Here is an 18,828-nt window from a genome sequence, read left to right as displayed (position 1 = left end):
ACACATTTTCAGAAACCTCATCATTAAGTAGGTGTAGCTCTTCTGGAGCACCCGTCCCCCCTGGTGCGCACAGCCCCTCCTGTCTCCCATCCCCTCTCTCCTCTGGGTGGGCCCTTACCCTTGCCCTCAAGGCAGTACAGAGTTCCTCCTGTGCGGCTCTCCGGCCAACCGGCACCCCCATCCCCTGACAAAATTCCCTTAGCTGCAACACTGTGTACTCTTCCAGGTCGGCTAGCTGGAACTCCATTTTGCCAGGTGGGGACCCAGATAAATCAAGGGAAAGATTCTAGGATGTAGGTAGCAGGATTAGGTCAAAACAGGTCTCTACACGCTCAGGTTAGACAGTGGGGGCCAATTGAGTAGGCTTGCTTGCACGATAGGTGTCTAGTCTAATTGCAGCGCACTCTGTCCCGCTCGAGGGTGCTGTATAGTCACAGGTCCTGATCCCACCGCTCGGCACCAAATGTAGGAACTGGGGTCACCAGTTCCCCGGGGGTAGCCTGGCTCGAGCGGGTAGGCACCCGAAAGCTTAGGTGTAAAGTGACTACACAGCACACGCATCCACTGAGACAATAAATGCACGCAAAGACTGAGACCACACCAGTATTATTGATTCAAATAAGTAAGTTTTATCTAAGATCAAGATCTTGGGCAATCAAAAATCACAGTAGTAATAACTTTTTTTTGTCCCTTAAAAGCACAGGTGTTTCATCACTCGGCCATTAATAGTTATATAAATAAATATGAAATATTAAATAACCGTAGGCCTGGCAACAGCCTTGCTCCTAGTCAGCACCTGCAAGGAATTCTTTATAAATACATTTAAATAACATTGCATTAAGCATCCATAACCATTTCCTTATGTAAGCAACCATTTCACTTAGTGACTAAAGGCATCGAGGAAACTTTGCATTAGACAAAAGTAAACCAACCATTAAGTAGGAGTAAAACATTTCATGAGGATCATAAAGGGTCGTTCAGCAGAGGTAACCACTTCCTCTAGGTAGGGCGAACAGTTCATTAGGCCACATTACCCAAGGCATTAGGCAAAGATAAACATTTTGTATATACCGGCTACATTAGCCATTACCATACTCCTAGCAGGGGTGTTCTCCTCTGGCTTAAAAGTTATTAGGGCCTCCGCAATGCTAGGGTGAGTTTAGGGGCCTGGCATTCCTGCAGTGACCCTTCCACAACAATGGGGGGCCGACGGGGCCCAATACAGTCTCCCGCGGGGAGGGGCGATCTCGGGGCCTTCCCCCGGGGGGTTTTACCTCTTTCCTTCAGCCCTCCTCGGGCCCTTTCGGAGAATCGGTTGCTGGAGGGAGGTGGGGCTCCTACCCTCCTCGAAGCCCTCCGGAGTGTCTCACTGATGGGGCCGGCTACGGGGCACCGCAGGACTGCACGGGGCCCCGCGCCAATGCTAGGGACGGCCCGAGAGTGTAGATAGGTGGAGTGGGCTCCTTTGCTCCTCGGAGCCCTCCGCAGGGTCGTGTCCTGTTCTCGGGCCCACGAGAACCTCAGAGGCCCGGGAACCAATTGGCCTGAAGGCGCGCTGGAGGCAGGGCCTGGGATCCAATGAGGGTGGAGGTGCTCCTGCAGCCACCTATGGCAGCGCGGCCTGCGGGGGCACGACGCTGGTGGCCAATCCGAGTGCGACGGGGGCGGAGTCACTTCCAACGCCCGTTCACGTGAGGAGAGTTTCAGGCTTCGGGCCTAGCGAGGCCGACTGCGGCGTGTCAGGAATTCGCGGCGGCCCTCTCCTGGCTCTGAGGGCCAACGAAGGGGGTGAGAAAGGCGGCGCCGGCGTCCCTGGGAACGCGCCGGGCCGCGACAAGGAAGGCGAGGCTCACAGAGCTCCTGGACTGGGGCGGTGAGTTGTGCGGCTTGCTCAGTGATAACGCGCATCAGGGGACCAGCAGGGAACGCCTAGCAGTGGAGGCGCTCAGTCCTCGCGGCGCTCTAGGGACAATCACCACAGCGCCTCGGCCAGCAACAGGAGGCAGGAATCTAGCGCTCCTCAGGGGCCCATCGCATGAGTAGGATAAGCAGTCCCAGTTCAGGCAGGTCATCATTCTAGCGCCAAGGGGGGGAAGAGCGCTTCACAGGTAGCCCATTTCACTTCAGGTTCAGGCTGGCTAACAGCTCAGGCAGAGTAGCACAGCAGAAGGGATAAGGTAGGACAGCGCAGGGGCCCCATGTTACGGCAACAGGGCGCAGAGGTGAGACAGCCCAATACCTGGTTGATCCCCAGTAGTCCTGGATAGTGCAGGGGGGCTTCTTCCTGGCGCTTGTTGGTTCTGGCACCCTTCTGTGATATTAGAATCTTGGTTTCTTGAGGAGGGGGGTGGTGAGTGGAAGGCTTTCCTCAGCAGATCACTTCGTGTGGTTCCTGGGTTCCCCTCCCGCCGGGCCAGATCAGTGGGCTAGTTCAGTGTTCCTCACACAGCTTGGTAGGCAGCGCCTAAACCCTGTCACCCCCAGTGGTATAGGTTCCTGACTATGCCCTCCCATCTAAGTCTCCTGCGTAGGGTCCCCCAGGGAAGTGATGCCCCAACTGACTGGAAAGTTTCCCTCCCTTTTCTTTTATAGTGGCAGTTGGCAGTTGGCAGTGGGCAGTTGGTGACCACTCCCCTATTCTGGAAGGTTCAAGGAGCTTCCTCACTCTATCTATGGGCAGGCAGGCAAGCTGGTATTGCAACAATGTTTAAGGGTTCCAGCTAGCTCCTGGCAACTAGAGTGCGTCTAAACAGACCACGCTGCAGTAGCAGGGGTCAGTGGCAGCCATGTTGAGGGAAGAGAGCACCTGCACCTTAGCATTGATTAGCAATGGGAAGGTGCCCAGAGACCTAAGGCCAACCAAAAAGAAGGTGGGAAAAATTAGGCAAAAGCAAAAAAAGGGAAAGACCACCCTAAGGCTGACAGGCCAGGAAGATATCTAAGCCACTACTTTTGGGATCACTCCCCAATGCCTCCTCAAACTCTCTGGAATTCACCAAGAGGTCTGCCTCCATCGCAAGCTCTTTGGGATCAGAGAACTCACACTCCACCAGGTGTTAGCATAGCTCTGGAAAACAGGAACTTAAAATATGCTCTCCAACAAATGAATCACACAGCCCCCCACAGTTGTTAACCAAGCTATCCTTTGCCTCACCCTTCAGTGCCTCACACAAGTACCCCACACCACTCTCCTGAGACTGGCAAGACAGTATCTTACTGTCTCTGTCACACAACCCACACTCTTCCGGCTGGTCTTCACACACACACACCAAGGTTTCTACCACGGGGAACCCCTCTCCCTGTACCACTCTTCTAGAGTCAGTAGAGTGTCCCTTTCACCACTAGGAATATGGTCCCCTGTGCCAGTCCCCCAATCTACTTCAGGGACACTGCACTCCACTGGAACTACATCATAATCCTGAACCCCCTGGTGTATGTCAACCCCCTCCCTCAAGTCAGGCGCTACATCTCTGGGTGTTTGTACCTCTCTCTCAGCACTACATATCATAATCATGCTGCCGCCATCTGAGCTGGACTCCACCTCCAACTCAGCAAAGCTCCTTCCTTGAGCGTCCCATTTTTCTTTCTGGGCTAAGGCCCACCGGATCATTCCTTGTTTAGCCAGTCTAATTCTCTGCACCTTTGCTCAGCAGCAAGGAGCCACTCATCTTTCTCTACCTCACTGTCAGAGACGTCCTCCTCCTCAGAATCATCTGCTAATGTTGCTTTCCAAATTCTGGCCTCATGGGAATACAGGCATGACTCAAGATCCCTCCTTGTGGAACCTTTCTCCACGGGCAGCCCCCTCTTCTTGCAAAAGGCTTTTATCTCCTCTTCTGTGTAGATGCACAGGTGGAAAAAGTTGACTTCCATTTTGGCAGGATTTTACAGGTGCAACACTAGCCAGAGTCTCAATATCGAAAAAATACTTCCAGGAGGACAACGGAAAAAACAAACAGTATGTGGTGGCGTAGTGGTCTGCACTCACTAGTGATGTACACCAATCACTGTGGGGCCAGTACAAATATAAGTTCAAATCCCCACCGCTGACCAACAATGTTAGAACTGGGGGTCTCTAGTTGGCAGAGGTTTTTTTTTTTTTTTTGGTGTCCAAACCAGCTTTATTGAGAAAGATGTAGTAGGATACACAGCTTGGGTCGCCTACAACCCGGAGGCCGGCAGCAATAGAGTATTCATCAATACACAGCCTGGTATCCGGCATACAGGTAAGTAGCGTCACAGTGGTGGTCGGTGAGGCAGTCCAAGTAAGGATGAGCAGCAGTCGAACAGGTTTTTTTTGAGCGAGAGAAGAGTCTCACTGCTGTTTTGTAGTACGTAAAACAAGAAACAAATAACATCCCAACGAGGTTACAACAAAGAGGTAGTGCATGACTGTGTGGTGATAATGTATGGCAACGGTGTAGCGTGTTGGCCCTAACAGGTGGCATCATGTGGGGAGGTGACTATCTCTGGCTCAATCTCTAGTACAATTGCAGTTCTTGGGGGTGTCTGTGCCAGAATCTGCGGAATATGAGGGATACAACTCCCGACAAGGGGGGGACCCCTCGTCTATATAGCAGGGAGGGAGCATAGGCACAAAAAAAAAAAGGGTGTGAGGGGGTAGCGCTGCTTAGGCAGGGGGCATCTGCTCTTCGAGGAAACAGCTGAGGCAGGGAGGCCAGTCAAGTGGAGGAGGGCAAGGTAACGGATCAAAATGTAGAAAACATGTCATTGTGGTTGGGAGGTGGCAGGCTCATCGCCTGACTGCGCATCGTCATTTGAGCGTTTAAGCAAGTAGTGTACCAGCGGATCCCAAATGTTCCTAGGTCTACATGAGAGGGGTAACAGTTCAGAAAAGGTAGTGTGTTGGTCTTGGCAATATGTCAAGTCAGTTAACCAATCTTTGAACTTGGGCGCTCGGCCCCTACTCCAACGGCAAGCCACCCGTCGCTTGGCCAAGAGTAATGCTATGTCGGCGAATTTCCTGCAGCCCTTAGGTAAGTGCTTGGTATATCCAAGGATGGCAACCAGAGGGTCCGCAGGAATCTCTTCATCCAGCATTTCTGCAACTGCCTCGAGGACCTGTCGCCAGTAGTCAGCGATCTGGGGGCAGGACCATGCCAAGTGGAGGAAGTCAGCATGTTCGGCTCGACAGCGTTCACAGCAGTCATTATCGGCCAGCCCGAATCTGTATTTTCGGACCGGGGTGTAGTAGATCCGCTGCAGAAATTTATAATGTATCATTTTCAATCTGCAACTGGCAGAGATGCGGGAAGTCAACGTGCAGCAGTGCTTCCACTGGTCGTCTAAAATATCAGTACCGAGTTCCGCTGACCATTGTGATCGAGCAGCAGAGGTTGGTAAGGGGGCAGCTCCACGATACTGTCGGTAGAGCCCAGAGACCAAATGTGTCCCATCCTTTGACTCCAAAAGGTAGTGTAGCGGGGGCAGGATGGCAGGCTCTTCAGGGTAGTCGGGAAGGATATCCCGCATCCCGGCGCGCAGTCGAAGATAGTAAAAGAGTTCAAGGGGCGTGTATGCATATGTTTTAAAAAATAGATCAGCCGACTTGAAAAGTCTGTTGTGAAACAGATCCCCCCAGCAGGTGATATGGAGCTTGTCACAGAGTTGTCGGAACCCCTGTTCCGAAAACAAGGCAAGCTGCGGGTGATAGGTGAGAGGCAGCCTGGGGGAGTATGGCAGTGTGCAGAGCAGTCGCTGTGCGATGCGCCGCCACGCGTCCAGTGTGCAGGAGACCGAGGTATCCGCAGTAGTGATGGAAGGCTCGGGACAGTGTATCAGGCCGTTCAACGGGAGCGGGTGTACTATCCAGTCCTCCACCGCTATATGTGGCATAAAGGGAGTAGGAGCCATCCAGTGGTAGGCAAAATGCGCCTGTGCGCACAGATAGTATGTCTCAAAATCAGGGATGTCGAACCCGCCTTGGTCATAGGGAAGGGTCAGTGTGGTCCATTTTAAGCGGGGAGATTTGCCACCCCAAAAGAGTCTGCGCAGCTCCGTGCGGAGTGTCTTGAAAAAGAAAGCACCAGGGTAGTAGGGAATATTAAGGAAAAGGTACAGGAAACAGGGCAATATTACCATTTTTATGAGGGAGGCCCTGCCAGCCATGGAGAGAGGCAACGTGACCCATCTATCAACGGAGGCAGTCAACTTGGTCATGGCTACTCCATAATTGGAGCGGAGTGTCTCGTCCTTATCTCGAGCTATCCGGATACCCAGGTATCGAAGATCATCTCGACACCATTCCAATGGGTAATCTAGTGGGAAGTCACTTACCGCATCCGTAAGGGGAAAAAATTGCGATTTAGACCAGTTAATGTGAACACCTGACAGTCCTCCAAAAAGGACGAACTCACGCAGCAGGGGATTCAGGTGCAGGTCCGGGAATTTTACGTACAGTGTGATGTCATCCGCATAGAGGGACACATCGATTTGCCGCTGCAGGCATTGTACCGCTCCCGCACGGTGCAATTGGTGCAGGCGGCATGCTAGTGGCTCGACCGCAATAGCGAACAATAGAGGTGATAACGGGCATCCCTGGCGGGTACCCCTCGTCAGGTTGATGGGTGGTGACAGTTTACCATTTATCAGTACTCTTGCCGTGGGATCTGTGTATAGGAGGCGTACCCAGGCCAAGAACAGTTTAGGGAAGCCCATGCTGGCTAGGACCGAGAAAAGGTAGGGCCATTCGACTGAGTCGAACGCCTTGGTAGCGTCCAGGAATACCGCCGCCACCGGGATATCAGGATGAACCGTGCGAAGCAGGGAGAAAAGGGTGCGGAGATTGTGGGATGTAGACCTACCCGCCACGAAGCCAGACTGGTCGGGTAGGACAATTCTGGTCATGAGCAGCGAGAGTCGCGTGGCTAGTATCTTGGCAAGGATCTTTACATCACAGTTCAGAAGGGAGAGTGGGCGGTAAGAGTCACAAGAGGTGGGTTCCTTACCTGGCTTCAGGAGAGAGGTGATAACCACCTCACGCATGGAGCGGGGAAGTATCCCATCAGCTAATGATTCGGTGAAGACTTCGCTAAGCACGGGCGCCATGATATCTATATAGGTTTTGTAGAACTCGGCTGGGATGCCATCGAGGCCCGGGGCCTTCCCGTTTTTGAGGGACATAATGGCCTCGCGAACTTCGTCAAGTTCGAAAGGCGCCGCAAGGAACTCCCTATCGCCATCGCTAAGCCAGCAGAGCGCCACTTCGTTCAAATAGTCAGTGTATGAAGCGTCCGTCTCCGCCTTGGATGTGTATAGTGCCGAGTAGTGGGTCGTGAAGGTAGTGAGTATCGTATCTGAATCTCTAGTGATAGCACCAGTCTCGTCAGTGAGCTCCAATATGATGTTATGTTCTCGTGGTGTACGCGTGAGTGTTGCCAGTACTTACCCAGGCCTATCCCCTTCGCAATATCTTCTAGCCACCCAGTGTTTGCCTCGGTATTTTGCCTCTCTGGCAGCTTCCTCTTCATATTTGGATAGTGTGTCTCTGAAGGCTACCTGTAGGTGTGGGTCATTACTCGCCGCCATTTGGATCTCTAGCGTCCGCAGCTCCCCCTCTAGTGTGGTGATGGTGCGCAGAATATCTCGTAGGACCCCATGGCTTTTGGAAATGCAGAACCCCCTTATAGTGACCTTGAAAGCTTCCCATATGTGTTCCACTGATTCTACTGAGCCTTTGTTCCTAGGGAAGAACTCTCTGATCTCGTCACCTAGCTCTGTACGAAAGAGCTCGTCAAGGAGCATATCGGGGCCTAGCCTCCACTGTGGTCGCGGACTGTCCCACCCGGGAGTCCGGAACTGCAGTCTAACAGGGCTGTGATCTGAAAAGGTTCTGGGCAAGTGGTCAACTCCTATTAACTCCTTAGTGATGTCTCGGGTTACCAAGAAGTAATCCAGGCGCGCCCATGTCCCGGTGTGAGGCGTGAAGTGTGTGCCCTCCCGTAGGCATGGGCGGAAAATCCGTTCCGCTCGCGGATTTTGCGGATTTTCGGGAAATCCGCAATCCGCGAGATTCGCGAATCTCCCGCAAAATCCGCAAATCCGCGAGCAGCGGATTTTGCTCGCACTGCTCGCACTGTTCGCGTGAGTTCGCGCCCCGCGAATAAGTGCAAAATTGCAGAAATACGATCTTAGCAAAACTGAAAGTAACTACTTACCAGGTTCAAAAGTTCAGGCTCATCATTAGTAGCCATTTCCTGTAGTGCTTCCTGAGGGGCCCCTCCAGAGTTCAGTTGCCAGTTGAAACTATTATGTGACCCTGCTCTGAACCTCAGAATAGTTACACATATGCCACAAAGGTCCTGAATTACAGCTAAGGGAGACAAGCAGGAGCCAGGCTGGAAGTTAAAATCCATTAATCAGCCCCTAATTCATTATTGTCAGTTGGGGCAGGGCAGGTGTTGTAACTAATTTTGCAACAATGAAAGCACTTAGCAAGTGCAAAAGATCACTAATCAGGGCGCACTAAGGAAGTATATTCTGTGACACATTAATCAGCCCCAAATTAATTCAGGTCACTTGAGGCAGGGAAGGTGTGCTTTGCTTTGCCGAAAATAATGTACACTGGACAACCAGAGGGTGTGGTGATGAAACAGAGGGTGGCATGGGTGGGCCAGAGGGTGGCATGAGTAGTCAGAGAGTGGCAGTGGTGACAGAGAGTGGCAGTGATGAAGAAGAGTGTCCCAAACAGGCTGGACACGTAGAAACAACAAGTTCGCAAAACTTGCGACCCGACAGGTAAGTTCGCAAATTGCGAAATTGTAAAAACCCTCGCGAACTGGCAGAAACACGGGCGAACACAAAAAAAAAAAATCCGCAAATTCGCAGGAATTCGCGGATTTTGCGGATTGCGAATCCGCAAATCCGCAAAATTCGCGAACGCGAGATCCGCAAAATTCGCTCATGCTTACCCTCCCGTCCGAGGGTATGTATTTGTCTCCAGGCGTCGAACAAACCACCCTCCTCCATCACTCCCTCCAAAACCTCTCTGGCTCGGGGTTTGTAGGAGCCAACACCATCCGCCCTGTCAAGGGGGGGCGCCAGCGCCAGATTAAAGTCCCCACCCCAAATGACATGTCGTGCTCCAATGGAAACAATTCTACCCCACAGTGTGGAAAAAAAACAGGTGAGTCAACATTCGGTGCATACATTGATACAAATAGATAGGTGTCATGTCCCACCCTGCCCCACAGCAATACATACCGCCCCTCCCTGTCGACCTCCTCTCCGAGGCGGTGGAACGGCACGCCACGGGCAACAAGAATCGCTACACCCCTAGCATATGATGAATAGGAGGAGAATGCGCGGGTGCCTGCCCACTTCAGTCCAAATGGGGTGTCACTACGTATGGGTATGTGTGTCTCTTGCAGCAAGGCAACTTGTATATGATGTCTATTTAAATATGCAATAACATTCCTGCATTTCCTAGCATCGTTCAGCCCCCGAATATTCCATGAAAGGCATGTCAGTCGCGCAGCCGTGCTAACAGCAGCCATAGATACAGCAATAGTAAAACGAATGTGCCCAAGAGGGCCAATTCATGACTCCACATTCGCCTCCGAGGAACCAGTTCACACACCAGGCTAGTAAGCACATATACAGTCTATGCAATGGAAACCTCTTGAAATCAACCCTCCCCCCCACCCACCCCAGCATCCCAAACATGCCAGCAGCCATGAGTCCCCCTAAAACGAAACCCCCCCTTATCCCTCCCCCCCAACCTCAGAGAGGCAAACATCCAAACAAACATGAAGTCAGTGGGGAACACCCGACAGGGGTACATTCGAGAGTGCACGCTGCCACTAACCGGCCAGTAGCTCCAATCTGTACCCCCCTTGGTGGAGTCTAGGGCCGAGAGAGTGGTCCTTGGTATACGTTACCACTGGGGTGCAATGTCCAGAAAGGTCGTCACTCAGGCATTTCTCCAGATCGCAAATGATGAGTCGACGCCAGCCAGTGAGTAGGGACGGTGCAGTCCGAGCTCGAAGCATGTGAGGGCCATTAGTCTCCGTGGCGCTCCGGAGGTAGGTCATCGTTCTCTAGGTCGTCTGCAGGTGCATGGTCGTCCCTGCGCGCCCTTCGGATCGACTTAAGGAAGTCCTCGGCCTTCTGTGGGTTTGTAAAAAAGCGTTGTTTGCCCTGGTGGGTAACTCTAAGCTTCGCAGGGTACAATAGGGCATAGTCTATTTGAGCCTCTCGCAGTTTTTTCTTCACTGGGAGGAATTTGCGCCGCTCGTCCTGAACCATCGGTGTGAAGTCAGGATAGATGGAGAATGTGATGCCTTCAAACCTCAGTGATCTCTGCGTCCGGGCAGCCTGGAGGGCCGTGTCGCGATCACGATAATTCAGGAGGCGAGCAATAATAGGTCTCGGTGGTAGGCCAGGTTGGGGCACAGGCGCCAGGGAGCGATGGGCCCTCTCCACGATGAATTGGGACGAAAAAGCCTCCTCTCCGATTGAGCCCTTGAGCAATTTCTCCACATAGAGTTCCATCCGGCCCGTGGCAGTGGACTCCGGCACGTTCGTAATGCGAATGTTGTTTCGGCGGCTTCGTGCTTCCAAGTCCTCATTCTTTGCCGCAATAATGCGGAGCAGGTTATCCATCCTCGCCAGCTGCGTGGCATGGGACGCGGTGGCGTCGGTATTGTCGGAGATTCTTTGTTCCGCCGTTGTGAGGCGTTCTTCATGGCGATCCACTTTATGGACCAGGGCGTCCAGCCGGGCTGTGACACCGTCCACCTTCTCCACCACGGTGGCGAAGCCCTGTCGCATCTCCTGCAGCAGGTTGGTGATGTCCGCAGCAGGAGCGATAGGCGGGTCAGGCTGTGGAAGCGGCACGCTGGGTCCCGGGTTCATCTGTGCCGATGTAGTGCCCTTGCGAGAGTTGTCGAAGCTTAGCTTAGGCTGGCGAGTATCAGGTCGTCCCATGGTGATGACCAGTGGTAAGGGAGAGTCCAAAAACAGAGTAAGGAAGGATGGAAGAGCAACGCGGGAGAGAAACAGCCAGCAGCAGGGCAGAGGGGCCTCAAGCTCAGGAGCACTGCAATGCCTCACAATATGGCCGGCGTCACCAGTAGCGCTACGCGATTACCAACTGCTTAATGGTAGTCTAGGGCGCCCAGGTCGCAGCATCGGGCATCTTCCATGCGGTAGTTAGGGAATGCGAAAAAATCAAGTCTCCGGCCGCTTCAACAGGCCGCAGGGTCAAATCCAGGGAAGCAGGCCCCCTCAGACACCACCGGGCGGGACGTGACTCACCGGACGGTGTTTCCAAGCATGGCAGCCAATCTCCCAGAGGGTAGCCCCCTGTGCATCTAGCGCCCAGGATCGTGCAGTGCGCTGCGGGCGAGCAGAGCGGGAAACGGCAGGGGGATCATGCAAAGTGGGGCAGTCCCGTTCCCCTGCCGATGCGCCCGGTGGATAGCGCCACTCAAGTCCGGGCCTGCCGCACTAGTAAGGAGAGGTACGGTGATCTGGCAGGGCTGTGGTAGCAGGCGTTCCGTCAGGCGCAGCCCTCCCTCCGTGTCAGCGGTGCGCCGGGTGGGGAGAGACCTGTGGCGAGTTTGCAGCCGTCTCCTACCTGCGCCGTCCCCGCCGTCCGCCGTCACAGTAGGGTTAGGGAGGCGAGGTCACAGTGCAGCCCTGGCTCCTCGAGGCAGTCCCCAGGGTCGCATAGGCGCAGCAGCCGATCGCCTACCTCCTGTGGGTCCAGAGCAGGCGCCGGGCAGATTGCAGGATCCCGTGTCTCCGGCTCCGATGGTCGCAGCCACCTCAAACTGGGGTCGAGTGTAGGGAGCACCCCCCGGATCTGGCAGGGCTGTGGTAGCAGGTGTTCCGTCAGGCGCAGCCCTCCCTCCGTGTCAGCAGTGCGCCGGGTGGGGAGAGACCTTAGGCGAGTTTGCAGCCGTCTCCTACCTGCACCGTCCTCGCCGTCCACCGTCTCAGTAGGGTTAGGGAGGCGAGGTCACAGTGCGGCCCTGGCTCCTCGTGGCAGTCCCCGGGGTCGCGTAGGCGCAGCAGCCGATCGCCTACCTCCTGTAGGTCCAGAGCAGGCGCCGGGCAGATTTCAGGAGCCCGTATCTCCGGCTCCGATGGTCGCAGCCGCCTCAAACTTGGGCCGAGTGTAGGGAGCACACCCCGGTTGCGGGATCCGGTCTCCTGGGGGCAATGGAGCACCCCGTGGCAAGGGATTAAGGCAGGATTAATGTCCAAGGAGCGGGAGCTGCAGGTCTAGGCAGCCATTCCGCAAGCGCGCCCTCTAGCGCCCCCTAGTTGGCAGAGGTTGGTACCACTGTCCAAATATGGACCCTTGCTTCTAGTCAGGGCAAGGAGGAAACCTTCTGAGATAACCCCTGCTCACCCTCTAGGTAGCTTGGCACGAGCAGTAAAGTCTAATCAGAAGGCAATGTGTAAAGTATTTGTACCAACACTCACAGTAACACAGTGAAAACACCACAAACTGACTTCACAACAGTTTAGAAAAATAAAGGTATTTAATCTAAACTACACAAGACCAAAACAACAAAAATCCACCATACATAGTTCAAGAATGTGGTTTCAAAAGAGTTCTTAAAGTTACGATAAAATAATCCACAGTTGCGTGAAAAGTTCACAGTTGCGTCACGTTTAGCTCACAGTACCTTTAGTCGTGACAAAGTTCCAAAAGCAGAAGCTGGTGCGGTGGAAAACAAGCGATGCGTTGCTCCTGAGACCCTGGGGAGGCGTTTGCGACAGCCCCGCTGCATCAGCGGGCGTGTTGCGACGAATCCGGTCTGTATGGGGAGGAAGGCCACTTGTCTGGATTCCGGTGCGTAGGTTCCGTAGGAAGTTTGTTCTCGAAAAGGCACGATGCGACGATCTCATAGGGGCTGCGACGATCTCCAGGGCGACGATGCGAGGTCCAGCGGCGATCTCTCTCGCAGATCCTTGATGCGATGGTTCTGCGATGATGCTCGCAGTGACGTGATGCGGTCCGCAAGCAAGCAGTACAGCGATCGACGACAGGCTCTGCGACGACACTCGCAGCGATGGTAGTCTTCCCGCACCGGTCTGGTGCGTCCCGCAAATGAAGGATGCGACGGCTCGGTCAGCGGCAGCAGGCCTTCGTAGCAGCGGGGTTGCGCTCCGCAGCGAGCGATGCGATAACTTTTCTGTAGCAAAGTCTTTAAATCTTGGTTTCCAGCTTCCCAGCACAGGTACAACTTCTAGAGGCACCACACATGAGCCACGCACTCCAGGAAGGACAGAATTCTCTCAGTAGAACTTAGGGGAAGCTGGGGTGAAGTCCTTTTGTTCCTGGGACTTCAGAACAGGGAGCCAGCTCTTCTCAGGCCCTTGGAGATTCATTCAAGCAAGGGGACACAGCACCAAGCAAAGTCCTTCCCCTCTCTTTGGCAGCAAAGCAACAGCAGGGCAATACAGCAGAGCAACTGCTGGACAATCTTCCTTCTTCAGTTTCAGCTTCCTCCTTGGCAGAGGTTCCTTCTTGATTCCAGGATGATCTAATTTTCTGTTGTCAGGGGTCCTGTACTTATACCCCTAAATGTATTTCTTCTCTTTGTGCAAGTGGGTCCTGAGCCCGGTCTGATCCAGTTCTGGGTGTTCCTTGAGCACTTTGTTTTCCTGGCTTCTCCTTTCCTTTCAGAGTGAGGGGCAGGGTCGTCAGCCACCCAGCAGGAGGTGGAGCCAGCATTGTGGAAGGCAGGCCCAGCCCTATTCAGGTCCAGGTGCTATCTCCTCCCACCACTCAAGTTGCAAATGAAGTCATTCAGCCTAGGGCTGACTCAGCCAGCCTCCTGGGGAATCCCCATCCCGTCACTCTCAAACCAGACAGTCAATACACAAACAGGCCAAGGCACACAGAAAGGTCAGACAAGAGAACAGCAACTTTCTAAAAGTGCTATTCTCAAATCCAGGATTTAAAAACAACCATTCCTAAAAGATGTGTTATTAAATTCTGAGTTCAGGGATACTAGACTTTTATGTCCTATCTTGTTCCTATGACAAGAAATGCTGGTAGCCACTGTAGCCAGCATCCCACATGATAGCCGACTGAGCAAGATAGCCTTGCAGCAGTGAAAAACGAAAATGGCTGTAATTCACCACCAGAGCATGTAACCTACACAAGTACATGCTCTACCTTTCACATACACTGCACCCTGCCCAAGGGGGTATATTGGGTCTTCCATAGGGCTGATCAATGTGCACAAAAAGGGAAGGGTTAGGCCTGGTCAGTGGGAACACTGACCAGGAGGACATGGCAGTTCACAGACTGCACACAGGCACTGCGGTGGCAGGCCGGAGACACCATTTTGGGGCTACTCATGTGGGTGGCACAATCAGTGCTGCAGGCCCACTAGTAGCATTTGTCATCACCAGCCCTGGCACACTCAGTGCACTTTACTAGGGACTTCATGGTGATACAAATATGCCAATCATGTAGATCCAATCACAATAACAATTTACACAGAGAGCATATGCACTTTAGCACTGATCAGCAGTGGTAAAGTGCGCAGAGTCCTATTGCCAACAACCACGGGTCAGGAAAAATAAGGCTGGAACAAGCAAAAAGTTTGGGGATGACCCTGCAAGAAGGGCCAGTTCCAACAGAGATGATACTTTTCCTGCGCAACGAGACATAAAAGTCACAGAAAAATACCATATGAAGTAAAAAAAATTAATAAATATTTTTATTTTAACTTTGCAAAGAAATGACAGACCATTGACATCGATGCATTACAAATCATATTGACCTTTACAGTGACCAATACATTCAATCTATGGAAACATTACAATTCTTGCTCTCTGTCTCTATTCCTCCTTACTTCCAGGTCTACCAATGGGGACACAAATATCTCCCCTCTGTACATATTCCACTCGGCCCATTCCTTATCCCATTTCTTTGGACACCCACGTGCGATAAATACTTCTTTCTCAGCTGCCATACATTTATCCATTTCCCTTCTCCATATGTCTACCCCTAGCGGCCTGGCACTACCCCACCCCCTAGCTAGTTCTCTCTTAAATAAAGTAAATCCTAGCGTTGCAAACTATTGTTCCATCTCCGTAAGGCCTGTAGCCTCCCATATATTTAATAGACCTAATCGTGGCGTCAGCGTAACTGTCTTACCCAGAGCAGACCGCATATGCGTCACAATCCTGTTCCATCTGTTTTGCACCACTGGACATTCCCAAATCATATGGTATAAACTGGCTGACTGTCTGCATCCCTTAAAACATAGGTCATCTGACCTAGACCCGATTTTCACCAGAGTAATCCCAGTCAAGTATGAGCGATGTAGTATACGGAGCTGAATAAGGCGATACCTAAGTGTGATGGCAGCCTCTCTCGGAGACATCAATGCTTGCCTCCAGTCCTCCTCTTCCATTGGTCCTAGTTATCTTTCCCATTTCTCTCCAAAGGAATCCCGGCATATTGTTACTAAGCTTTCTATATGTGAGGGAAATTGCCTTGGCATGTAATTGTCTGTCTAATAGACGATCTTCCAAGGGGGAGTATTCTGGTATATCTTCACAGCTAGGAAACGCCGCCTTCAAAGCATGCCTAATTTGTAAATATCGAAAAACTTTGCTTGGTGCCAACTGGTAGGTTTTCTGAAGCTCTTTTCGGATCTCCTACCGATGAGATACCAATCGTGTCCCATTTGTCAAACCCTGGATGGCGAAAGAGCCTGCCCAGTTTTTGTGTAGACCTTAGTGGCGTCATATTAGTGAGTCTATTTGTCCAACCCAGGCGGGAATTAGCCGGCCTCTATATTTGCAGCGTGTGCTGGGTGGGTCCTACAAGCTTCTTACTCTGTGGGGAAGAATAAAGCGCCCCGAGATAGCCAGCCCTGTCCATTTGATATCTATCTTAGGCACACGCCGGATCATCTGGTAGGGTATATTTCCATCTGTTCACCGTAACCAGTTATGAGGCCCAATAATACAGCTGAACATCGGGCAGCACGATTGCTCCATCATACCACCCCTTTGTCAATTTTTGAAGCGCAATTCTGGGAGCCCTCCCCTCCCACAGTAGCGTACGTATCTTCCCCTCCACCACCCCAAAAATGGCATCAGGAACTTTAGTTGGACAGTTCTGTAGGATATATAAAAAGCGAGGAAGGGCAAGCATCTTAAAGAGTGTAGCCCGGCCAATCAATGACAAAGGCAGGGAGCTCCAGTGTTGGGCACCCGCTCGCAACCGCGCGAGCAAGGGCGCCAAGTTGCTCTTGTAGAAAAGAGCCGAATCTGGCGTGACAAAGACCCCCAGGTATTTAAACCCGTCTGTCGTGACCATCAAAGCACAATCTTTAGGAAGACAGGGGACCTGTCCATGGAGCATATACAGTACCGACTTGTCCAAGTTAATAGCAGATCCAGAATACTTTCCAAAATTGGTAAAGATGTCCAAAACCACCCGAATGGATCTATAGGGATAGGCCAGATATAACACTATGTCGTCAGCATAGAGTGATATTCTGTCCTCACAATCCGGGGACCATCTCAGTCCTCTAGTCATGACATCTTTGCGCACCCAAGTAGCCAGGGGTTCCAACATTAGCGCAAATAAAAACGGGAATAAAGGGCAGCCCTGTCTAGTACCCCTACGAAGAGAAAACTGCCTAGATGTGTAGTTGTTCACTCTCACCTGTCCAGCTATGTCTGTGTAAAGCAGTCTCAGGAATTTCGGGCCCAATCCTGTTCTGATTAATACCTCAAACATATAGGACCATTCCATTGAATTAAAGGCCATAGAGGTGTCTAGGGACAATATAGCAGCATCCTCTTCCAGAAATACCTGTCGGGCCAACACGCTGTGTAGACGTCGGATGTTAAGGGCTGTATTTCTTCCCGGCATAAAACAGGACTGATCAGGATCCACCAGAGAGGATAGCACCATCCCTAAACGCGTGGCAAGAACTTTCGCTAGGACCTTCACCTCCACATTGATTAATGAGATTGGTCTGTAGGAGCGACAGTCCTCCCCCCGGCTTGCCCTTTTTCATGGATAACAACTATACTCACCAACCTCTGATCTGGAGGGAGGACACCTTTTTCCCAACTTTCTTGGTACATGGCCTTCAAATGCGGGACCATTTGGGTGGCTGTTGCTTTAAGAAACTCCACCGCGGTACCATTAGGCCCCAGCGCCTTCCCAGATTTTATCCGACCAATGGCTGTTCTGATCTCTTCAGCCGAAAGATCTGCCTCTAAAGACTCCCTATCCTCAGCAGACAGAGTGGGCAGCACACGTTCCTCTAAAAGATGATGTGACTCCTCAGCCATATATACTGCTGAGGGCGAGTATACTTTCTCAAAATGATCAGCAAATGCCTCTGCTATGTCCTCCGGGCAGTACACAATTTCCCCCTTAGGCGTCCGCAGTTTAGGTACCCACCTCATACCCTGCTCCTTCTTTTCCAGCCAGGCCAGTGCTTTTCCGGCCCTGTCTCCTAGTTCGTACAGTCTATGATGGGTAGCCGTCTGTGTCGCCATCATTTGTTCCCGAGCTTTTAGCTTATATTCCTCCCGTTTAAGTGTCAATGCATGAAGCAACTCCTCCGAGGGGTGGAGCGCGTACTCCGACTCAAGGTCTTTAAGTTCATCCTCCAGCTTCATCAATAAATCCTGCTTTGCTACAAATCGCGTTTTCAGCGAGAGAGCATACCCCTTTATAACTACTTCATATGCCTCCCATATCATTTGCGCTGAGTCTACGGATCCTAAGTTTTCCTCCAAAAAATATCCAGTTTGCACAGTGAGCTCCTCTCGTGTGTCGGGGATCTTAAGTAACCATGGATTAATGACAATGGTACGGCTGCTTGGCCCCTTGCGTGAAATCTATTCCTACAGGGGAGTGATCCTATAGGCCTCTAGGATATGTCTTGGGCCTCTTAAAGTTACCCACGGAGGCTGCATACGTTAAAAAATAATCAATCCGGGAAAGGCTGCCATGCACACTGGAGAAATAAGTGAAATCTATAGGGTCACCCTGTAGCTCCCGCCCCACATCTATTAGCCCCAATGCCGTGGTGAAGTCTGTCAATAGTTCATTTGATCACATATTTTGTCTTACTGGGCGTCTATCCGTTAAGTCATTCATCGTCATGTTGTAGTCTCCCCCCAATATCAAGACTCCATCCGGAAGATCTGTGAGCACCCGACCCAGCTCTGCTATGGCATCTTTACCTAATGCTGGCGGTAAATAGACTGACACAATATTCAAAGCTCTTCCCTCCCATTGCCCCTCAACCACTGCAAACCTACCTGCGGCATCTGACCACGTATTAAGTACAATCAAAGGAACATTCTTCCTAACAAGGATACACGTACCTCTGGAGCCAGTAGTGTAGTCCGCATGCACCAGGAGCTTATGTCCCCACCTATTGAGGGCCTTACTTTTATTACCAACCAGAGGGGTTTCCTGTGGGAGAACCAGGTCTGGGGACTGTCTTTTCAGGTATTGTTGTACTATTCCCCTCTTAATTATATCCCCCAACCCATTAACATTCCAGGTGAGTACAGAGAGCACCGATTCACGATCAACTACCATTGGTCAAGAATACAGACATTACAGTGCAGGTCGAATATAAGGGCAACATTGTCATGAGCATTATGCAGAAAACAAAATCAACATCAGCTATTAGTCTGTCATCAAAACATGAACGTAAAGAAAAAAAACGGTATGTCAAGTTATCTGTGCCACAAACCCTGTTCATCAGTGTTGTAACAGTAGGCCCTTCCATTAAGTCAACTTCTTGGCAAGAACAACAATTTCTGTCCCATTCCCCTTCCACCCCCCCA

Source organism: Lissotriton vulgaris, chromosome 10, assembly GCF_964263255.1.
Source record: "Lissotriton vulgaris chromosome 10, aLisVul1.2, whole genome shotgun sequence".
NCBI classification, from domain to species: domain Eukaryota; kingdom Metazoa; phylum Chordata; class Amphibia; order Caudata; family Salamandridae; genus Lissotriton; species Lissotriton vulgaris.
The sequence above is the reverse complement of the archived record's forward strand: the minus strand, read 5'-3'. Positions refer to the sequence as shown.